General features: G+C 40.5%; 1 protein-coding gene across 25 annotated transcripts in view; it reads right to left on the bottom strand.

The window, feature by feature from the left end:
- Window positions 1–25,767, bottom strand: part of SORBS2 (sorbin and SH3 domain containing 2) — a 188,061-nt gene that overhangs the window by 123,582 nt on the left and 38,712 nt on the right. For all 25 annotated transcript variants that reach the window (XM_072122669.1, XM_072122687.1, XM_072122681.1 and 22 more), the window contains one exon: window positions 8,378–8,447. The gene's annotated coding sequence lies outside the window, so the exon portion shown is untranslated. The remainder of the gene's footprint in view (window positions 1–8,377; window positions 8,448–25,767) is intronic.

The following is a 25,767-nucleotide window of genomic DNA, read 5'->3' as shown; positions in this document are numbered from 1 at the left end:
TATACCAGTGGTGGCAAACCTATGGCACGGGTGCCAGAGGTGGTACTCGGAGCCATTTCTGTGGGCACTCAGACCATCACTTCAGGATAGATTTCACCATGTAGAACCAAATCCTGCAGTCCCAGGCAACGTAAGGGATACTGTTTTAAAGCGACATTTTATTCACGGTTTGTAACTGTGGGAAAAGTGAGAGGCTGTTGACAGAACTGCAATGTCTTTGGAGGTCCTCCTGCTGGACCCACCATTCTCCTTCTACAGAGAGATCCCAGAGAGAAGCTACAACGAGAGTCTGCATTCGCCCTTCTTTCAATTGTATTGGTGTCCTCAGGGGGTTGATACGATTGAAAATTGAGGAAGAACAGGTAGCAATAAGTTACTGCTTAAAATGCCATGTTGGCTCTTCACAATAAATAAGTGGATTTTAGTTGTAGCTTGGGCACTTGGTCTGTAAAAGGTTCGCCATCACTGGCCTATACTATTGCATTAGTCACTGTCATTCTTTTATGATCTGCATTTATTAGCAGAGATGGTCTTTGCTCCGGTAATTTAGGTTTTGTGGGTTCCTTTAATTACTGCCAAAGTCGTTGCAAATTAAGTCTGGTTAAACACAGTAAATAGAATCAGATTTCATCACTGGCATTTTGTATGTGACCCTTAACAATAGTTGCCTAAATACACAAAATACAGGGCGCTTTAACATACCCCATATGTGCTATTGTGTACCAACATACATTAACTTTATTCTGAGGCAAAGGAAATCTAGAATCAAATTCAATGATGGACCAGAGACACTCATAGATCCAGGTGCTGTGACTGTGGTAATCTTCTTATGTTTGTTATCCATGGCCTCCTTTCTTCTAATTAACTTTTAGTCTAATGAGACAGAAGGCCTCTAGTAGAACCCCTGTGTGCTCTGGCTACCCCCTTCTCCCTCAGCACTTCCCCCCTCCCACTGTGTGCTGCTGCCATGAAATTACAGCAGGCAAATGGAGAGAGAAAGTGCAGAAGGAAAGTGACAGTCCAACTGTGTGGAGGGGGATAACATGGAAAAAAATGAGTATTTAAAATATAACTTTTATTAAATAAACATTAAAATAGAACAAGTTTATGTTCTCTACTTTTGTGTGTTGTGATGTGTTATCACTATGCAATAGGTTTGTGTGAACATTGTTTATACATGGAGGGGCAGCCCCCAAGAAGAAGCCGAGTCAACTCCCTTATTATCACCCTTCCGTAAACGTCATTATCATTATTTTGGTGCTGTACACCAGTGAGTTATTCTATAACCAATGGACTCTATTTTTAATAATATTCCAACTGTGTGGACCCCCACTGATCACAAGTAAGTAGCTCCAGCACTCAAAAGCACAGGGGTACAATTCTCACTAGTGGGCAGCACAAATCAGTTGTAAGAGAGTGCAAGAGATAGCTGAGCGATGAACGTGGCAATTTCCAACTACCACATACAAGCGAATGGGGAAGCAGGGGACATGCTCATCCTGTCGCTCCACCCATTAGATATAACTAGGGTCCCAGATAACTGGGTCCTATCCTCGTAATTGGTGGGGCACCCAGCAGACAGACACTCACTGAACACATTGTAACCGATATTCACAGTTTAAATAGTTGGTACAACCCCTTTAAAGAGGACCTGTCACCCTTAAAAACTGCACTAGGAGCTGCTTACTAAAGTATGGAGCTCCTAGTGCTAAAACAAACGCAGTAGTGTTACAATGATATTCCAACTGCCGTGCTGTGCACTAGAAACGCCGGGCGTATTCATGAGGGTGCAGTTCGGGGCGCTGCCTCTTCCACGGACCACCCGTCCACTCCATAGGGCGGCAGTCACTGCCAAGCGTCATGCATCAGTCATCGCCCCATCAGTCATCGCCCCCTCAGGATACGCTGGAACCACTTTGAGAGTGGTCCGGCGTTTCTAGTGTACATCACTGCAGTGTCTTCTAGCGTTATTGGACGTTTCCAATAACGCTATAATTGTAACACTGCTGGGTAGTACTCTAGTAAGCAGCTCCTAGTGTCATTTTCAAGGGTGACAGGTCCTCTTTAAGTTGACACTTAATGCATGCATTTATTTAGTGGTATTAATGACTAGAACTCTTGCACTATACATCTCAGCTGTAAATAAGGACTATGTATTATTATTTTCATTTTATTTGCTACATCATTGGTAAATGATAGAAGGCGTATAGCCACATAACGGTCTATAGCTTCTTGGCTTGTAGTGTTCATTACACTAATAGATGAAACTAACCATTATACATTACATAGGATGAATTGGAATAGATTCCCCGGTTCAGAAGTTCAGTCTTACAATAGCTTGTTAAAGCTGTAATGGGGACATTAACTATGCAAAATAACCATAGAAAATTAGATTCCTAGTAATATTAAAACAAGCCATTCACCTTTACGATGCGGGTAGTTCTGTGGGATGTAAAATAACTATTATTCAGCTGTAATGAGATTAAACCTTAGACTTCTGTAAACAGCCGAATATTATATAATTGCATATTTCACGATTCCCTGCCGAGGTCTCATCATGTCCAGCGTTAAGGAACCGGAGTGCAGAAAATGTAAGAAATAGTGAGCACATCAGTTTTCTATGTGATCACCTTAGCAGCCATACATAATCTTAGATAATTTCAGTGTTTAGCCTTCCGCATGGCATATTTTTTTAGATAAGGACAAGCAGCTGTTTCTGTGTCACTGGGGACTGAAGACTTTATTTCCTATCCTTGTGTAATAACCACCCCAAAAATGTACAAAATCCATATGTGAACATTGTACCTGTATAAACAATCTTATCAAATGTTTCTTTATTTCAGGCCAATGATTTGTAAATACTAATGACAGATGAAAAAATGACCAATGTGCAGCTAGAGGTGCCAATAGGTTACAGGTTGATCTGACATTGGGCTTGAGACGCAGGGTCCATGGTGGCTGGTACTGTTGTTGGTAACTAACTGCAGTGATAACATTTCCAACACTGTAAGACAGGATACAGAGAACAGTGGGGTGATGGCACAGGAATATGTGGTATTGTTAAGGTGGGTAATGTTTATTCCATCTAGGGGCAAAACTCGGAGAGACAGGGCCCCATAGCCGACTTCTGAATGGGGCCCACGCTCCACCGTTAGAAAAATATACATATTTGCATACTGACACATGTGAGCTACAATCACATAGATTTATATACTTATGTACATAGACATATAGCATCTGTCTGCTGAGGAATCCTCAGAGGAGACATTGGGAAGAGAATCCTTTGTGTAGATGTGCCACGTCTACAGGGGAAATATCGTGAATTGTCCATATATGGTGTTTCTACATCTCCCAGGGATTCCCTGACACAAAAGGTCTCTAAATTATTTCATGTTATTCAATTAAATAATTTCTTGCCCAGGCAGGGATCTGAACTCACAACCTCCCCCCTCTACCTGCCATAGAGATCCAGGACAGAGCCTCTATCAACTAGATTGTATATGGTCACTGGTTGTCAACGAGAGTTTTTTCTGTCTAGAGCTTCCATAGTGTTACACTGTGACACAAGCTTAATGCAAAGGTATATAGAGATGGATCCTTTGCATTAAATAGTTAATAGTTAAATTGAATTAATAAAAATGTACAAGACACTAGAGCACGTCCCCAGACACTTAAGTTTTTGTTTCTTAACACAATGTCAATGCCCCATGTGACTGCACCCTAAACATTCAATCCAGATAATACTTTTTTTCTGTTCTTTAAAGTATTGTATCAGTATCGAGTATTGTGATAATTCTCCGGGTATTAGTGAAACACTAATACATACAATACCATATACAGACATATACACACACACATACAGAATACACACACCAAACACACACATAACGCATATACACCCAACACTGAATATGCTAGGGCCCCTTGACATTGCGGGCCCCATAGCAGCTGTTACCCTTGTAGTTACACTCCTGATACCATTCAAAGTAGAAAGATTTGCTTTAAAACAGTAAACAAAATTAGTGATAAGTCTGAATAGTTCCAGCCAAGCCACAAAACTAATGTATTACGATATAAGATGGATCAGTATTTAATTTGTATTTGACTGTTATTTTATTACTAGGGTCTTTTGTATTGCCCAAATCTTTTCTGCTGAGGCTTCTGTTGTAGTTTCAGTTTATTGCTGTATCCAATAAATAGGTGGACGATACACTTATTCTCTTACAAGTTCTATGGAGACGTCCTTCATATTAAGTACTAGCTTAAACCCTTGATTAAATAGATGTGATAAGCTATGTTACAGTATATATATCTGACATATGACCCATGTTTGTGTTGCTACTTATGTGAGAAATTCCTTTCCCAAGCTCAAAATCACATTTGAAATTCCCTGCCAAAACAATCAGCTTCCATTAGTAATTATCACATGCCAAGGTTATCTGACCACAAGGAACTGGCATCATAGCTTATGTCCCCACTCAATTAACTTTTCTTTCCATTGTGGTTTCCCCATGTCCTGGTCAGATAAGGTTTTCTTTAGTTTTTTTTTCCTTTAGAGCAATTTGCTTCCTAGAGGACAATTGTGTTATGTGCACTTTGTAGCAAGAACAATGTGAACTGTTGTAACTTGCACTATGACTTCCTGTCTGCCTTGTGAATACTTTCCTAGTGGCCTTGCTGCGTGTGGGGAGTAGTGATGGGAATTCCAGCTCTTCTTAGTGAGCTTGCTCATTAGGCTCTGCTTACTAACAAGAACCGGCTCTTTTGGCTTCTGAACGGCTCCCTATTACATGTATAATAGGGAGCCGTAGTATAGCCAGTACCCCCTCTTTAGACCACTTTTAACCCGATTGTATCGGGTTAAAGGGGGTGTGGTGATCCGGTTAGGGGCAGTAAGCCATTGGCTCACTGAGGGAAGTCGGCTCCTGTTGTTCTCGTGAAAGAGTCAGCTTTTGGAGCCAACTCGTTCATGGCTGTATACTACTAGGGACTGGCTGGCTGTATACTACATGGGGACTGGCTGTATACTACATGGGGCTGGCAGGCTATATACTACTTGGGGGCTGGCTGTATACTACTTGGGGCTAGCTGGCTGTATACTACAGGGGGCTGGCTGTATACTACAGGGGGCTGGCTGGCTATATACTACTGGGGGCTGGCTATATACTACTGGGGACTGGATGGCTACATACTACTGGGCGATGGCTATATACTACAGGGGGCTGGCTATACACTGGGAGACTGTGACCAATGCATTTCCTACCCTCGGCTTATACTCAAGTTTATAGGTATTCCCAGGTTTTGGTGGTAAAATTAGGGGCCTTGGCTTATACTCGGGTCGGCTTATACTCGAGTATATACCGACCGAGTATATCGAGTTGCTCTGGTAGGATTCCAAACCATGCAACTAGAAATTTTTGAAGGGATCTAGTTTGCTGTGCTGTTTTATTAATTTAAATCAGACACGGGTTGATGTAAAACAAAAGTAAATGGCACTGTCCAGTTCAGATCACAGATACTTTTCAATTTTCCACAAGTATAATTGTATGCCTACACCAAGATAGAACATACTTTTCTTTGTTCTTTGTACCTCAGGTGGCGTCCTGTTAGGCTACGCTCATGTGAATTTTGTCTCCCATCCACGTTACAGATTGAAAATGTTTTAATTGTTAGAAAAGTCTTTACAAAAATTGCTGTAATTGCACTTCATGTCTCCATGGGTTTAGATGTCGGGCCACGATTGACAACAGCCTGCATGTTACTAAAACAGGACTGGCGAGGCATCTCTAGACACAGAAAGAGATGCATTTGGCTGTAAATAGTTTTTTGGCAAATGTACAAACTGCTGCATTATTTAAGCCTAGAGAATAATTTGGGATCAACCAGCATAACAGGAATTAAATATTTAGCAGCAAACACAAAATCTGTTATCACAGGCTTCCTTAACTTGTAAATTTCTTCCGGTAAAATGTATTTTCTTGCTGTATTCACATTGATCTGTAGACTGCTGCCTTCAGTTTTCCCATAGACTCATGCAAATTTTAGTAACATCTTTATCAGCTGCACCTTTACACTCAATACATATTAGATACTAGAAACATATTATTACCTTTTTTTAAAATAAACAACTCCCAATCCGCATCCAAAGCAGAGCGGTACTGATGGATCATCCCTCATGTAGGGCTACTTTTAGTTAAACACCCAATATGTGTTTTATAAATTGATGACTAAGCTATATAACTAAAACCTCCACATAGGTGAATACATCAAATTTTGTCTCTTCCAAAAACCAAGATACTAGGGGGAATAAGGGAAACAATGTACAACAGTAATAAATAAAATCCAAAGAAATTGTCCACCAAACCTTGAATAATGTATAGTAGTATAGTTAGAGGAAGAATTACAAAAGTGATCAATTGACCAAATAAATATTTGTAGGAACATTCTTCTCCATCACTGCCCCTTTAGTAACATATCTATGATACGAAGACCGAGAAGCAAATTCTTGTTTGTTTGAAAATGACATCTGTTACGTGGACATTAAAACCATAGGTTGAAGATAGTAATGAAACTGTATGTATCCGATCAATCACACCGTATTTATTTGGTCACATATATGTAGAACCAATGATTTCTGTGTTAGTGGAGATACTTGCTGCAGTACAGCGTAAATCACACCTATTTGCTTGTGTAAAATTACTTTTGTATCATATTTGTCATCCATTTAGCTGCATACGCATTATACTGCATAGTCACTAATACAATGAATTGCTTTGGTAATTTATTTACTTTGCTGCACTTCTGATGGATGCCAGATACTATTGGGAGCACATTTTAGAGATGATTGTATAATAAGATTGCATTGAAAGTGATGTATACAGAGAATCAGTAAATCGAGAGAATATTGCACCTTTGTCAGATACACTGTCATCCACCAAGGAAGATGTGGGCACGTTTTATAAGGAGTTGCTTTGTCCACTATGTCTAGTTACTGTTCTTTATGTCCACTGCCTCTCTTATTAATACTACTCTTTCAGCGTTTTGTAGAGCTGACGCTTCCTTTCTACGATACAATTGGTGCGAACACATATAGTGATAATGACAGAACGACTTGAGCATAACAAATGAGAAATGTGAAATGAAGCAAACATCGCCCTAATTAGCAAATATTATAGAAATGTATATATCATCATCTTCCCCCAAATGCATGAAGGCAAGTATAAAGTACAGAAAGCTATAGATCTATAATGCTAGGTATATATATGCTGCAGCAATTGTCCTGATTTGTCTCTTGGACACTGTTCAATCATGCAAATTAAAGCACTAAGCAAGAGAGGGGATTTGACGCAGTGAATAAGAACCCAAATCCTCTTTTTTCTGATGGATCCCGCATGTGCGGCTGAGAGATAAGTGCACAAACCCCCAATAATGTGCCAATTACTTTGTTATTGAATTATTGTTGAGCTCCCTGTGATATCATTCCAAACCCACCAATCAATGCCAAAATTTCATCTTGTGTGGACGGCTTTATTCATTTCTATAAACAAATTGTATTTAGCACTAATTTGCTGTAGAATTGCAGCTTTTATTTTTCTAATTTCTAATGAAATGGAAAACGATCCTTAACACTGTCATTGTTTCATGGCTCCAAAGCTGTGACTGTGTACATAAAGCACTATCACTATAATTCCTCTCTAACTAACCATGTCATATCTGCCAAGCTTCTCTGGGAATTTACAGAAATTATACATACAGTTGTAGTCTAAAGGGTGAACTAACAAAATGGGGCAGATTCACTTACCCGGTCCTGTCGCGAACCAGCGGCACTTTCTCTGCGGAGGATTTGGGTCCGGCCGGGATTCACTAAGGCAGTTCCCCGACGTCCACCATGTGTTGCTGCTGTGCTGAAGTTCGTCGGATTGCACTGAAGTTCACCGTCCTCCGCTGGGTGCAGGTAAGCACGTGTCAAGCGACACTTTTTTTAAAAAAATGCGGCGGTTTTTCCGAATCTGTCGGTTTTTTTTTACGGCCACGCCCCTGATTTCCGTCGCATGCATGCCGACGCGCCAAAGTCCCGGGGCAATTCAGGGAAAATCGGCACAAATCGAAAATATTTGGGAAACCCCTCGGAAAAAAACCTGAATTGGACCCTTAGTAAATGACCCCCAATGTGTTAACTAAAAAACTTGCAAAGACGGACAAAACCAGACTTATGGTACGTGTGTCCCGATGACATCTAGTCATCTTCTAGCATACATTCAAATTGTTAAAACTGTACAATATAAATAGTTTTTACACACGCAGTATTTGCAATACAAGTAAGTTTATATAAAAAACAATACAAAAATTAAATAGTTCCAAAAAGTGATGTACTCACCCTACAGCAGTTCAATGAGGAAACTTTTGCTTTATCCTTTCCTTAGTCTGTCCGATGGATAGGTTATGTCCTGCAAGAACAGAAAAGGTAATAAGTTTTAAAACATCTTAAAGAGAACCTGCCACTCAAATTAACCCACCCAAAATAATGGAAATGTTTTTTTTCCATGGCTGCAATTTAAAAAAATCAGTTTTTAATTTTAAAATGATTATTATTAATTATTATATGCAACTCACCTGATGATATCAATGGGGCTGTGCATATTACATTTTACATGCATTGCCCTGACTACTTGCATTGCTCTGCCTCCTTATTCCTGATTGACAGGTCTCACTGCTAGGACATGCTGCTGTATGGAACTAATACATAGGGACTATAGACATATACAGCTCGGCTTACTTTAGGGGTAGAAAATGATGTATCAGATGTTTTAGGTGTTGTCTTTTTGGAACATGTTACATCATTCAGCCCTTCATGTCATGTCACCAGGGTGATGTAATCTAAGATTTAATCTAATAAGATTTGCTTTAGGGTGCAACCACATTTTCAGTTTTTCAGATGCGGTTTTTGAAGCCAAAAGCAGGTGTGGATTAATGGAAGGACTTATCATTAAGTGCTGCTCCTCCTCTATTTTCACTCCACTCCTGAAACTGAACCCTTACCAAGTAACATTAACATCACCTCATGCGTGTATCTGATCACATGAAATCACAGAAGGCCTCCAGAGAGAATGTGGAGGTATAGAAATCCATGGAGGCATGCTGTGATTTCATGTGATCTGATACATACATGAGGTGATGTTAATGTTACTGGGTAAAGGACCTTAGATGACATCACTGTGGTCACATGACATGAAGTGCTGAATGGTGAAGAGGAAAATGTCATGGGCAGGAGTAGATGGGAAGGGAACGTGAGGTAAACAATTTTTAGCTAAAAGAAAGGTGGAATTTAGCTAATAGGGCTTTATGGGAACTGGTCACTAGCTGTATTTGTGAAAAATGAGGTGACAGGTTCTCTTTAAATATGTAGCATGGTGGTTCTACTACTTATATCATCATTAGGTACAACTATTAATACTGCCATTGAGCTCTTTTCATTTTTAGTGACAACTACAAGTGATATTGTGAGTATATGTTACTGGATTCTTTAGTCATACAACAATTTATATTTGGGATATTATAGAGGCCACTTTGTAGTGTCTGACAGGTTGAAAGGCAGGTTGGGAGATGCAGGGAGGGCAGTCCATTTATCAATATAAGAGATTCATAAGTATCTGTCTGCTGTATTGTCTTGTTATTTGTATGCTGTATTGCTTACTAGGAGTATAGACCTGTGCTAGTACAGTCATTTACATTCCTTATATATAAACCACATACTGGACTGCTGCAGATGTTTTGAAAGTAATCCTATAATACCACTTCCTGTACAAATGATCTGCTCTTCCATGTGTCATGTTTGAGTAAAAGGAGGATCTTAAACAAAGTAAAAACTTTGTTTATATAGCAACAGTTCAAAGGGTTCATGTACCGACAAAATCACAGATTACAGGCAACAATCTAAAACTGGGAAACTAAAACAACTCCATTAGGTACAAATTTATTATGTACCAAGTGTATATATCGTAAATACTATACATGAAAATACCACTCTAAAAGGAAATATACTATCAAAGCCATGCATGGTAAACCAGGGGCACTTACTCATAGCTCAAGGCAGTGTGACTGTGGTAGTATTCTTATAATTGTTATCCATGGCCTCCTTCTTTCTAAAATCTACTTTTAAAATTATGCCAATGAGCTATAAGGGCTCAGGGATAAAATTAAACTCTCGGCTGCCTAAGTTGAGCTATAAAACAGCACCCCCTCCAGAAATAATACATCAGGTTATTTTTGGTAAGTGGGTTCTCCTTGCAGCATCTCACTCCCATACTAACATAAGGTGTGAAGAGACACTATTTTTAGTTGTGCCCCCCATCTTGCTGCAGGGACTGCTGCCTGAGGCAAGAGGCTCAGCTCGCCTCAGGAATGTTGCACCCTGCTTAAATAGCATTAATAAACTTAAAGTACCAATGGCAACCGAGGAACTTTAGATGCCGTATATATTCATATCAGGCAGCTTATACAGGCCATTGTTAAGAATCAGCTCATGCTTTGCTTATATTTCATCACATTAGACATAAAATATCTTTATCTTTTAAACACAGATAATTACATGTAGTGTACATGTGTTCACTACCAATACAAGCCAACGTTATGGCACTATACGTAGAAGGATACAACTAAATAATAATACATTGTAAAGACCATTTGTGTTGCGGCACATAACAGAACTTTGTTCTTTCTGTATTAACCATTATGGAGTCAAGTGTGACCTGCAAAGGGGGACCCTGTACCCATAAGATTAAATTACATGTACTTCCAATGGGCCTCCATGTCAATTCAACTCATTAATGTGAGAGTGGTGGGAATCAGGCAGCCTACAGAGAAGATAAAGGATCCTCCTGGATAAAAGACATTCCATGAAGGAAAACCTATTTGCTTGTGAAGTGATATATCGGTGAGTTCAAGCATCCAGTGAAAGAATGTTACATCCCGGGTCCTGAGACATGTTTAGCGGGAATCTCTTATGTCTGCTGAGACTCAATCTACAATTCCCATTGAAGTATTAAGCCTTGGGAAAGGCGGATTAATAGCAAGCAGCGTTTTATTTGTACAAGATGTTTTAGGGCTATTGTCACAAGTCTTCATCAAAGCTCCAAGACTCCATTGGAACATCTCAAATTATTTTAACCATAAAGAGACCAAAATTTTGTTAAAAAGGTTTTTTAATTTCAACACTAAATGCTTGAACTTGTGCTGCACCCTAAAATTCAGGTGCAATCAGATTGATCATGTAACCTTTGATTGTCTATGTATATGTCAGGGTTAAGACCTATGAGTGTCAAGTCACAAATAGAGGTTCTTGGGTCCAGTTGCTTTTGAAAGTGGTGTTGTGTCTTGTGAATCAACTAAACATATTTCCAGTTGGCTGTTTTGTTTCCTAAAAGGGTTTTCCCTGTTATAACAATTTTCCCCTATTTACAAGATAGGGCATAATTAAATAAAACACTGCCTTAGTCCTTGCTAGAAATCAAGGGGTGTCGGGCAAGGATAAAAAGTATAAAAATGTGCACCGGTACCCAACCAATTCATAGTTCTTGAGACCACATGACGTCACTTTATCTGATGTCAAAAGTCATGTGTGGTGGTCTGAGGAAGCCATGGATTGGTGGAAGCAGTTCCCATGATCCGCTGACCTGATTCCAGAATCTCCTGGAAGTTCAGTATCACGACTATTAATAACACAAATCAAAACCCTCTCTGATAAAGATCAAGGATGGATCAATGAGATGGGAATACATACTCATTCATTTTTTAACCACCTCTCAGCATTAATTCCCCCAGGGATCCCCTTTAAGAAAATGGGAACAAATGTTCCCCTTTAAACAAGTTTTTTTTATTAGCATTCTATTCATTTATTATTGAAAGCATACCTTCCAGCCTCTCAGAAGAACATTATAAAAACCACTCGTCTATCTGTGACTAACCTAAATAAATCCCTAAAGTAGGTTATACAGAAAAGCAGTAAAAAGTAAAAACATCAATAATGAATCTGTAGAAAACTTCTACAAGGAGGGAAGAGGGATGTATTGTAAGCATGTGTACTGATAAGATAATATACTGTACAGTTAAGGGAAATCTATCATCACAATCAAGCATGATAAACCAGGAACATTTACTCATAGATCAAGGGTCATAGATAAAAACTACACTAATGAGCACTGTGCAGGAGCCCTGCTCCCTCTGCCTGATTTAATCTCACACAGTGTGCTCTTGTGCAGTGTAACAGTCTGTGAAACTACAGCACAGAGGGATACTGATAACGGCTCCCCCAGAGCCCTTCTGGCTCATAAGTGTAATTTGAAAAGTAGATTTTAGAAGGAAGGAGGCCGTGGATAACAAATATAAGCAGATTGGCACAGTCACGATGCCTGGATCTATGAGTAGATTTCCTTTAATCATCACCTGAAGACATCCTCTTTATCCAGACCAGATTCCTGGTAACGTTTAGTTATCTAAGTTCAACACTTAATATCTCAAAATAAATAGCTAATATTATTTAATTTGCAGAAACATCTGGCACAGCTTTATGGGCAGGAAACATATACCATCAGTATTATCCAACAACTAATATAAAATAATTATTTATACTCTTGTAGTCCTCAGACACATTGGTCAGAACGTTATAGTAGATTATGTGGCAGGTCAATGAGGTCCTGGGACCAGTAGCAGGCAAGGCCAAGGCTTGTGGTGTTCTGTTCTAGAACAAGAACCACTGATACACAAGTTGATAGGTGACTGATGACAGGGGTGAAACTCTTCTGTGGGACCGCTCAAGAATGATAACAAGAAACAGGGAAAAAGGATGTGATTCACATTCAAGATCTTAATCTTGAGCTTAGAAACAAAAACTATTTTATTTAAAGTGGTATTGCAGGATTCTTGGGCCTGCACCCAAGAGGCATGTCATTTCGGACTCTTGTATTCTTACCTAAGGATGGGTGATCAATCTTTATCAGTGACATTTTTCTAACCAGATTTTATCTCATTATACTACAAGCTCTCCCACGGTTTATAATGTCCCTTCTAGAATCCCCTCTTTTATATGAATCTCACCCCTTTTCCTAAAAAAAACTGCTCTAAAATCATGTGAAAATGAGCAGAGAAGATTCATATTTGGCCTGAGATGAGTCAAGTTTAGAGGCTGCAGATGGTTTCTAACTTCAGACGCCTCTATTTTCAGTCTGAGATTGGACCACATTTATCAAAGTATTTGCACCAGTTTTCTGTCTGACTCTGTAAAGAACGTGCAAACTGCTTGCACATGTATTTATCTGCGCCAGTTTTGTGTTGCGGCTACACTGTGCCCGACAAGACAGAAAAAATGTGCACCAAAAGGGGCAGGTAAGTGTGTAGTCGGTCTGTGCGGCCCAATTCTGTCTGCGGTAAAATTATGGCCAATGTGCGCCGCAATTCTAAAGCATGAAGAAAGTGCACCAGATAAAAAATGGAGCATTTTGTCTGAGTAGTTGGGGGGGGGGGGGGGGGGGGCAGATTCATGAAGAACGTGTGACACATTTCATGAATCTGTTGCACACTGCACTCTAGTTTGCACTAGTTTTGATAAATGTGGGCCATTAAGTATTGTGGCAATCTAAAATTTCCAATATTTAAAAAAAATAAAAACAATAATTCCCGGCGATGAACTAACTAACTATTTAATGCAAGGTTTTTGAAATTTAAGGCACTAAGACATCACTTAACTATATTAATTTATAGCCTCTGTGATCGTACTGAGGCAAGGAATAAAGAGGACGTGATCTCTCGACCGCAAAAAGTGATCATAGTAAAAAAATATTCAATAGCTGCATACAAGAAGTAGCGAGCCCTGATATAATATGACTTCATCTCACTGCACTGCAGACAAACTTCTTGGATGGTTATAGTTGGCAGATCCATGACACAGTGAGGTGCTCCAAGAAACCATTCATTACTACTTTGCAGGGGAAGAAAGCCAATCTTTATTTCTGCATGACAAAGTCTCCATGATATTAGATGTGTTAAAAGGGGAAATGGAAAGGCTTTAATACGGTGGCTTCACACAATGGTTATAAAAACATTCCACAACGGAAATGATAAGGTAGATTGAATATTAACCTTATTAGACGATCATATGTGTCCTCTGAGCATAGCTGACACAGTGGTGCTTAGTTTTAATGATCTCAAGAAATATCCAAAGAACCTTACTATGGATTCATAATAAAATTCTAAACCAAAAAGTTATAAACTCCTTGTTACAAAAAATAAAATGTAGTAGTAAAAACCCCCAGTATAACCCCCAGTATAACAATGTGCATCCATTGTGCTGTTTGACTTTGGGCCACCACTAAGGGAGTTAAACCAGGACCTCTCTGGTTTTCACCCTTTTTCCTCAAAAAAGGGATTTGGACTTTTGGTGGTCCTGTTGTGGATAGCCACAGGCTCAGGTTGGTTTGGAGACTTCGGTGTCAGGCAATAATCCAACATTATATGAACAAGATGCCATTGGTCAAGGCTGCTAAGTCCTAGGTACAAGCCAGAGGTCGGGGCAGACAGATACAGATAAAAGTCAGGTCAAGCTGGGGTTGTTAACAGAGCAGAACACAGAACCAGAATCAAATTCAAGGGATGGAGCTGTTCAAACATAATAGACACCTTTCCTATAGGACAAGACAAATCTCTACACTAGTGAAGGGGCCTTTTAACACCAGAGGTGTGCAGTAATTGGCAGTTTATTGGCAAATGTAATGGACACTAAGGGTCCACGCAGACGCCCGAGAGGAGAGCATGGAAGGGGTGAGTGCTCCTCCCCCCTCCTCTCTCCATAGCCAGACAAGCCGTCTGCATGTACCCTTAGGGTACCCAACAGGATGGGTAAGGCCAAGGGTAATTTGTATATATCTGTTATCCATAACATGAAGAAACGGATGACAATTGACTATGTAAAACTTATGTGGATGGTGTGTGCTGCATCAGTTTTTCTCCTATCATCTCATTCCCTTCAACTTCACATGTTAATTCCCTTCTGTTGAATATATCACAGGTTTTCAGGAATCTCCTATGGCTGTTGGGGTTTAGGGTCCCTTCTGTTCATTTGTTTGTGTTTATATACATCTATAATTGTAGAGGTAGCTACATTGTAGAGGAACTATTGCCTTCCTGTCCTTCAGAAAAGATTTTAATTTTTTTGTCATGTTGGGCACCAGAATGGGTATTTTTATATTAAAACAGAATCCCATTAGGATGAATAGGAGACGTTTTGCTATTTTCTAATGAGTTAAACAAGATATGTTTTCACAAAGATAATGGACGATAACTTCAGAAAACCAAGAATATTTATTAATGTAGACTTTCTTTAGATGGGCTGTACTGAAACAATATCACGGTTTTCTTCCAAAATCATTGCCAATCCCTGTGTACAGGTTGTGTGAGATATGAAATTAAGCTTCAATATCATAGATATTCCTAGGACTGGTATGGTGCTCTGCCTAAATAAACACCCATGTTTTCCTAATCTTGAGTAAACCCTCAAATTTACTTTAATAATAGATGAAAGATTTGGGAGCATGAGAAAGTTACAGGTCAGACCTGAAAGATCAGAACCACAAGACAAGAAGGCCACGGATGACGGAGAGATTTAGGTTGGATCTTAATAGAGAGAAGCTAGAAAAGAGTTGTCAACTATAGCTGTACATGGAGCGATAGGCTACAGAGAGGGACAAATAGGAGTACAAGGCACGAGCTGTGCACCGAGCAGGAAGCAAGGCAGACAGCAGCTCTGTACATGGAGAGAATCAGCCTTTATTATCCTTCTCTTGTGCACTCAACTGTTGAGAGGGGATCACATCCCACCTCCACGGGTTTACTCACACAAAGACAGAATCAGACATCATTGTGCTTGTGTGTGAGAGAAAGTACATTCTTTATTTGGTACATATTTCACATGGGGATGAATCAAGCTACTTCTTTATTCTGAATACATGTCTGCTACTTCGCCTGATTCTTTGTCAAGGAAAAGGAACACAGTATTCATAAATGATGTATAAAGTAGAATTCTACAAAGGTAAAGGTAATTAAAGAGAAACGCTACCATGATAACACCCCTTAAAATATACATAGTGGGTCCGGATGGACAACTATTCCACCGGGCAGATTCCCTGTGAACTGCATTAAGTTCTGTCCTTAAATCTGGCTGCCGTTGGATTATAAGGGAGATAAAGGGTCCATGGGCTTGGGCCAAACACACAATTTCTACTGTGAGCAGTGACAAAAGCAACTTTGTGGAAACATATGTATAAATTAAGGCATGGCCTACATAGAGAATTTTTTGGGATGCAAATAATTATAAAGCTAACACTGTAGTTGAAAGTCATGCATTTCCTCATATGCCATCTTTCCCTTTCAGCTGTCACCATATAGCGGTTTTATAGCTATTGTATCATTAGCCTTTAAGTAAAACTCTTGCTAGCCTTAATTAACACGTTGCCTTATTATTAGGATGTATTCCTACAGTCAGATTATGTTCTGGGCAGCAAACTCCATGGTCATTAGGAGAAGTTACGATGTTGGCCTGAGCTAGAAGCAGAAGATAAAGTTTTGACAATTCAGGTGTCTTCACCCCCTCCTGGTGGGAAAAGGTTTTTGGCTAGGAGCAGACTTATATACGCCATGGACCAGAGCTGTGTATATCCGGCCTGCATCTGACCAGTATTGCTTGACATAGCATTTCTCCAACAGTATGTAAAAGCACAGTAGTCAAAAGTCTCCATCAGATCCATATTTCCTCAGTGTACACGCCACATGCCAGGCTCTAACGCTGCGTGACCTATAATTATTTCTAAGCTTCTGTCGCTTAAAAGAATTTTAATGAGGAGTGACTGTGCCTGTGCTGTAAAGCAGCCTTTTCTAATAGGTTTAACTTCATTTATATTATAGAACTTGATCTTGGGACATCCTCTGTAAAGAGCACTTGCCAACATACATAACATTTCCTGAACAATGGACAATGGCCAGGCTAGGAAAGACTAATCTATCCTTTGCTGAATCCCCTATAGCATCCTCCCTGGCAGGCTGTGAATATCAGTATCCCGCACCATATAGCAGCACGTAGCGCTTTCATGCAGATAATGAGTGTCTCCGAGCTTTACTTTCTCTGGTGACCAGACTGTACAACTGTGGCTCTAAATACTCAGCCAAAATTGCAGTGGTGTAATGAAGGAGAATTAATTTGGAGTATTGACAAGAAATGTGACAGGGAAGGCATTTGCACTGTTGACTGCACAGTTATTCCTCTTAATGATTATGATTCATGGGAAACAAATGCAGGAAAAGCCCAGCTGCTTACCACAATGCGTGTAGTGATGGCTGCTTAGATATGGGCCGTGCAGGAGACTCTGGGTTATGTCACAACCTTATTTATCATATAGATATGTAAAAAAGATTAATGTAGCGAAACATTTATATTAATGTTCCCATTCATTGTTCATGACGGCTCAATGAGATTTTAAATTTAAGAAGGTTAGTGGCCTCTGCGAGGGAAAGGTTGTGGTTCATTTAATGTAAGTGAGTGACAGTGCATGTAATGTGCAGATGCTTCCACTGATACCTAGAGCTGAGGATAACACAGGAGGGTCCTAAGCAGATGATACATATTAAAGGGAATCCATCACCATGATTTACATACCCAAACTAAAAGCTATGTTACATATGGCTATACCCACCCCTGTCACGTACACCTTGTTTTTTTTTTTATTAACTGCTCCTTCCATGCCAAAAGTTAACTTTAGAAATATGCAAACAAGGAGGTAACTACAGGAGTAACAGCCATAGCAGCTGCTGTGATGCCCGCAGCATCTGGGAGCCCCAGCATCTGGGGTATTTGGTGTGTATATGCTGTATGTTGGGTTTGGTGTGTATATGCTGTATATGTGTGGTTTGTATATACTGTATGTGTGTATTTTCTGTATGTGTGTGCAATATGTGATGTGTATATACTGCATGGGTATACACGGTATTATATGTTTGTATGTATATGCTGAATGTGTGCTATATGTGGCGTATATCTACTGTTTGTATGCTTATGCTGTATGTGTGTATATGGTGTTTATATGTATAAGTATATAAATGAATGTATATATGAGTGTATAAATGTGAGTGATTGTAACTCACATGTGTGAGATGCTAGGTCGGCTTTGGGACCTGCCTCTCCTAGTTACACCCCTGTAGTGCTTCAGGGGGGCGTTAGCAGAGCAGCTCCACAGCAATAATGCCACTTAATACACTTCCACAGCCCCGTGTATGCTCTGTGTGTCCTCTGTGTGTCATCTGTGTTTGCAGATCTGAAAAAAAAAATGAAGGTTGGCATCTGCATTTTTCATGTTTCAATAGACTTCCAATGGAAGGACACACTGGAAACATGGGCAGGAGTTGGAATATGGGTCTGTTGGAATATGTGTATCAGTGTAACATCTGATACAAAACATATAGCACCTGTTGTATATGCTCTCTGTGGGCACATGTTGTTTTCGTCATTGTAGTCAAAGATATATAAACATAGACATATAAAAATGGTTGCCTTAGTGAGAGGGTACCTCTAAGGATGAGAGTAGCAGTGTAAACATCCCTGGTGATGGTCATGCTACTTGCATGTCTAACAATTCCTTATGTAGATGACCCTGGTGCCCAGGAGGTGGTCCCTACTTAGAGGTCTCTCCACTAAGCTCAGGGTGACAGCTCTAGCAGTCTCCTATTTAGATATTGGAACTGTCACTCAAAAACAGCAGATTCTCCTTAAGGAAATGTGATCCTTTAGGATTTTATTTCTTTTTCAATCCATCTCTATCACCGAGCAGAGAACATGAGTTTGTGAATCCCCCAGTCAGAGCTTTACCTGCACTCAATATCATTGTAGCTCACCCTTTTATTGCTCCTGATGAGGCAATAAGAAACTTAGGAAATGGGTATAAATCGGGAAAACACAGAATGGCTTTCTCTGGTCAATGACTACTTCTAGTAATTTATGAGGAATGAAGTCCTGCATCCGGTGACGTAACAGCATCCACAATACCCGACTTGACCCTGCACAAATCTTTGGATGGCGTGAACAAGTGATCCTTAGCTTGTGACCGTGTCACATGAAATACACCCAAACGTCAAATTATTATCCTATAAATGGACATTTCCTATCTCACTCATTATATAAAGATTAGGTTTCAAATAAAAGAGCAAGTTGTACTGGAAAGCGGGACAAAGAGGGTTAGCGGAATAATGAAACCATTGGTAATTGTTACCTTACAATATCAGCATTTGTGTGATAGGAATAACAAGTCATTAACCAGATGGTGTTTAATTGCTATTAGTTGGGATTAACATACCAGAAAGCCTTAGTCAACTGCAATTGTTCACAGTGCGAAGAAAGGAACAAGGAGCATTTCTGATAAAGATGGCAGCTCCATGGTTTTTTAAAAATATAATATGGTTTCATAGAAAAATACTGTATATGTACCGGAAATGCATTGGTCACAGCCCCCCAGTATATAGCCAGCAAGCCCCCCAGTGGTATACAGCCAGCCTGCTCCCTCTAGTTTACAGTCAGCCTGCCCCCTGTAGTATACAGCCAGCCTGCCCCCTGTAGTATACAGCCAGCCTGCCCCCTGTAGTATACAGCCATCCTGCCCCCTGTAGTATACAGCCAGCCTGCCCCCTGTAGTATACAGCCAGCCTGCCCCCTGTAGTATACAGCCAGTCTGCCCCTGTAGTATACAGCCAGCTTTCCCCCTGTAGTATACAGCCAGCTTGCCCCCTGTAGTATACACCCGTCCTGCCCCCTGTAGTATACAGCTGTCCTGCCCCCTGTAGTATACAGCCAGCCTGACCCCTGTAGTATACAGCCAGCCAGCCCCCAGTAGTATACAGCTAGCCAGCTCTGTGACATCACTGGGGGAACACCACGTTCATCGGCAGCGAACAATAGCCGATGTTCACTCCTCCAACCGAATTCCAGGGGGGGGGGGGTCCGACCATATCCACATATCCACAGTGGAATACGTCTGTGCCATACATTGTAAGGACATGTTGGAATACTCCTGACCCAGCCTTAGAATAAATATGTTAGGTATGGCAGCTACCAGAATATAGTTATAGTATATGGTCTGGGTGTCTCTATGAGCCCAAAAAACTCATCCAATGATCGGTGGAAGCAGTCACATGCTGGATGCAGCACATCAGAGACCGGGAGCAAAGAAAAAGAGGCAAGTGCACTTTATTATGTTACTGGCCAGTGTTTAGGGAATAACATGCACACTTGGGACAACCCCTTTAATGCCTGTCCTGTGCATAGCGGATCTTAAAACTCCCCTGATGTTTATTTTAGTTCTTTAGTGAATACTTCTATCCTGGGAAATAATAATAAAAGAACATCATTGTGATCATGTTGCAGGTTGATGGCAATGTGTGGGCCTTATACACTATAATAGGTTCCTCTTAAGAGCTTTGGCCATCCCATTTGTTCTATGTGTATTAGTCTATACCGTACATATGTGGTATACTAAACAATTGCAACACATATGCTAATGCTACATGGCAAACCAAAGTAAAGAGAAAAAACATCAGTGACTATAAAGCATCACCTAGTAAATATAAAAAACACCTTTTCTGTACCCCTTATAGATGTAACTTTTCCTCCAATGTGTTTCTATTAGCACAATGCGCTGTTTAATCTACAAGGTTCCTTATTGTGTTTGCAGTTACTAACAACAGAATCGAGGGAACACAATTGAAAACGCTACATACTAAGAACAGCTTGCTGGCCATGAAAACACAAGGTAATTAAATAAAAAGGACACATTGATCAGGAAATATGATCTACATCTGAGCTGTGGATTTTCTCCAAATTCCACAAATCACACAGAGCAGAGACGTAAATTTGCTTTCAGGGCTCTAGTCCAGTGGTGGCGAACCTATGGCACGGGTGCGAGAGGTGGCACTCTGAGCCCTCTCATTGGGCACTCAGGCTGTTGCCCCAGCACAGAATTCCAGACAGGACTTGTAGCCCAAAACGTGAAACATCTTGGTCTACCTGAAACTGCAGGAAGAGAAGGCGAGTACATGGTCAGATTATCATTGGAGCCATTGAAGCTCCTGCTCTTGGCCCCACAATTTTTCATGTTCAGGGAAGCTCCAGTGGCAATCTGAATTTTACCACCTTCTGTCAACGATATTGGTGTCCTCAGGACCCTTGAAAGCTGTAGTACAGCACGGAGCAAGAAGATTTTAATAATTTAATGCTAGAATAGCTGTCTTGGCACTTTGCAATAAATAAGTTGGTCTGGTTTGCATTTTGGGCACTCGGTCTCGAAAAGGTTCGCCACCACTGCTCTAGTCTGTCTTGACTCTGATCTCAAATCACTGCTACACGTTTTATGGCCATACTTGGTACTGCAGCTATGTCTTACTCAACTAAATGTCCTATTCATCCACTATGTAATGGACATCACGGTGGCTAATGGCAAGCCAAGGATGCATATGCACAGGGACCGACGGACATTTTTACTGTATTACAATCTTTTATTTTAAAGTTGGTCTGTACAGACAAGGACTCGCTGGCTATTCAAGAGTAAAAATACTGGTACATTATCATGTTCGGAATTATAAAGTTGTAATGGGCAGGTGTAAGTAACTTCCTGTATTAGATTTCTATCCACACTGTCAAATCCAACAAAAACACAAAATGTGAATACATCAGTAACCCACTTGAGTATACATGCGTCACTCGGTGGATGAAGGCTCGTACTGTTCTGCGGGAGTGGATCTTATGAAGCAAGGATAAGGAGAGCTGGCTATGTTATTTTACGTTATTTTCCCAATATACTTGACACCACCTTTTGGAAAGTTTACAAAGGCATTACTGTGTCGCCAAAACCTGCACAAAATGTTACTGTTTGCTGCTCTAAGCCCAGAGGTAAATTGAAGCAAATAAAAGACATTCCACTTTTCCCATGAGACTCCTTTCTTGCCGCTGAATATGGGCAGCTATGAATGGCCTGTGTCTACCTGCCATGACCTTCCCAATACTGTACTTATCAAGCAGTGGTCAGCTGAGCCCGGCCCGAGTCTCACACCAAATAAAGCCTGGCCAATCATGAGAAAATCTAAGAACTATGTAGGAAGGCAGACTAATAAAATCAGGTTTCACTCCATTCAGCATAACACAAGATCTTTTCAGGTCTACCCAGTACATGGATAGCAAGAACATGTTCACAGCTTTTTAGATTCTTAAAGTGAAGATGCCATTCTATCTGAAACTACATTTGGTACAATCGTGAGTTTTTTGCATGTAATTTTGTGGGCTATCTAGCATTGAAGACCCCATTGAAATAAAAGTCAGTGTAAAAGTATGGTAGTTTAAAAAACTGCAATGAAACATACTACAGCAGTGTATTTGGGGGGTCACGCACTCGGAAAGCACTACTATCCATTAAATTGGCAAACTTCCCCATAACCCTATAAAGACTAGAACACTTGTGTGGATTAAACTGGCCACGGCAAAGCATTTTATTGTTAGAACATACAAATATCTGACCAACATGCTCAAGACAATGGGGCAGATTTACTTACCTGGTCCATTCGCGATCCAACGGCGCGTTTTCTGCGCTGGATTCTGGTCCGGCTGGGATTCATTAAGGTAGTTCCTCCGACGTCCACCAGGTGGCGCTGCTGCGCTGAAGAGCATCGGAACGCACTGGAGTACACCAAGACTGAGTGAAGGTAAGTGCAAGCTCCGCAACACATTTTTTTTTTAAATGCGGCGGTTTTTCCAAATCCGTCGGGTTTTCGTTTGGCCACGCCCCCCCGATTTCCGTTGTGTGCATGCCAGCGCCGATGCGCCACAGCCCAATCGCATGCGCCAAAATACCGGGGCAATTCCAGGGAAATCGCCGCAAATCGGAAATATTCGGGTAACACGTCGGGAAAACGCGAATCGGGCCCTTAGTAAATGACCCCCAATGTTCACTTCCCAGCATTATATGATCAATCTCCCCCACAATGAGACACAGAGATCCCCCCTTACCTTAGATAAACCTGGGATAATGACGTAGGGAGTGTCAGACTACCAGACTACAGTGTACATAAAGTATTCTGAGAAGCTGTCATAAAGAGTCGTTGAGAACCCTAGTAACACACCAGAAAGAATAAAAAGAAGGGCAGCAGGTATTTTATCCTTGAATCAGGCTTTTATTGCAAAATTATTATCTGGGTCCTCCAGTTTTCTCCCACACTCCAAAACATACTGGTAGGTTGATTAGATTGATTTGGCAAGCTCTGTGCAGCGCTGCATAATCTGTGTGCGCTACATAAATATGAAATTATTATTATTATTGTGAACCATAGAGTCACTTCAAGGGTTTTATCACAATTCAATGGGAGCGTCTGTCACAGAATCCTTTTAAAATTGCAGTAAAAACTTGTACATATTAGATTTTTTTTCTTCTGCTAAAGGACTCCACTATAGTCAAGGGAATCTTTTGTTCTTCTTAGGGGCTATTCAAACATTTATTATATACATCACATGAAACAAACATGGGCAGTGTGAATGTAATCTTTAGGCTTTCGCTGTTTCTAGTCAGTTCATGGTACCATATTCTGCTATATATATGAGGTACAAGGCAGCGTTACTCTCTATTCACTAGGAATGTCTACAGGAAGTCCAAGGTGGACAGGTGTCTAAAAAAGGAAGGCCTCCTAAATGAAGCCCGGCGTCTGCTGTCTTCAGAGGGGATTCCAACCATTAATAATTTGGGATGACTCAAGTAGTTAGTGATACTAGATATTGTCGGGCACTAAAGAATGTTCTTTAAATTTTTCATGACCATGAAGCTCTGTCTTACAAGGCAGATATACATTTAAGACATTATACATGATGAGGGTTGTAAGGTTAGGTTATGACATACAGTAGCTGAACAAGGGCTGATCCTGTTACCTTCACAAGAAAGGCTGGAGGTTTATTCTTGTAAGTTAGTAAACTAAAAATACTCCATGTAAACACTTAGATCCTGACATGTGGGAAAGATTTTTCCTGGAGTCTGACTTGCACTACTACAAGTTGGAGATAATCTATGCTTGCACAAATATGTGCCTGCATCCAAAAGGGCCACTGAAATCAATTAATGAAAACCTGTCACCACCCATATGCAGTACATTTTAGATGTCTTTATACATGTTCGGCTGACGCCTCCAACTATGGATTATTGAGTTCTTCTGGTGTCGTCACATAGTAGGGGGGGTTGCAGTATACATTGAAGCTACCCTGCCCTCCTCCCTGTGAGGAGATGGTGAGACAGTGGTTGTGTGTGACTTGTCTCTGCTACATCATTAACCACCCTTGACTGTATACTGCAGCTTTCCGCCTCCTTGAACAGAGGACATCAATAAAAGTCTGTTTGACAAGAATGGTGGCTCTAATACCACCGATAAAGCCATCAGTGCTACATGTATAAGGACATCTAAAAGATACCCTGTCATCAGCCTTCAACACCAAATTTCAAATGATATAAAATGGTATTTTAACCTGCAGTCTAACTATAATCAATGAATAGTAGTAAACATATCACAATAGTTGCATATCTTGGCTGCATAGAGCTACCACTAGAGGGAGCACAGATGCATACTGTACACAGTTTTGAATTACATTCACAGCCACATCAGAGGATGTATCATATATTGTGTCAAGATAATATGAGAAAATAACACAGACATTATTTGCATCCATCACACAACAATGTATCTGAACTATAGGGACAACAAGCACAGATGTGAACGTAGAAGTGTTCTGTTAAGGCTTTACACACAAATGCATGATATATCACACCCCCTGAAAATAATGTCAGATTTCTCCAAAACTCAATGTGGTTATCACCCAATGAGATATGTAAATTATTACAGATATGGTGAGGAGATGAGGAGCGGCCTCAAGCCAGACTGTCATTGGATCCCAAACTAAACCTGGATTCCAGTCCGTAGCAGTCCGGGTTTCTAATGTAATGGGGACTGTGAAAATCCCTTATGTTGAGATCGGGAAGTAGACCAGGCAGCGATAGTGATGTGTTGTAAAGGTGTATGGATGGTGGACCATGAAACTGGGAGCTTGAGGTAGCTAGATACTCTAGTATAGCTCTAATGAGGAGTGATTGACTGCTATACAGGCCTCTATGACACACTAAAAGAAACTTTGCCGAGTTGACAGATGGTCATTTGTCAGGATCCACGCACCAGTGGCACCTGCATTAAACACTGCTCTCTATGCCCTGTCTACTTCAAGGTGCTCAACAGAAGGAATATATGCTTGGATAGCACCCATTGCTCGTGACAACTGGACTGCAACTGTATCGTCTTTAGAGGTTGGTATTCAACAGCAGTCAGGTTCAAGTAATCGATTTGGTGGATCAGTCCACTTTCCCACACTGATAGTGTAATAATCTGCGAACCCATTGCATACAACATTCGGCCACAAAGAGAAATGGCTGACACTAATAGCTAGATGATATGTGAAGGACATCCCGCAGTCATGTTTTCCAGGAATTTCCCAGGCAACATTCCCTTGGCCTGCCCCCTTGTCAGATACATCACCTGAACATTTATAGGATGCAAAATCCACAGGTCTAGCTTCAACATCTATAGTCAAAAAAGTCCTCGGATACTATAAGGAACTTGTATTCCTCCTTACTAACCAATATTTTATAACATATGTAATATATG

Source organism: Engystomops pustulosus, chromosome 1 (genome assembly GCF_040894005.1).
Source record: "Engystomops pustulosus chromosome 1, aEngPut4.maternal, whole genome shotgun sequence".
Classification (NCBI taxonomy): Eukaryota; Metazoa; Chordata; class Amphibia; order Anura; family Leptodactylidae; genus Engystomops; species Engystomops pustulosus.
Note: the sequence above shows the minus strand (reverse complement) of the source record. Positions and strands in the feature narration are given on the sequence as shown.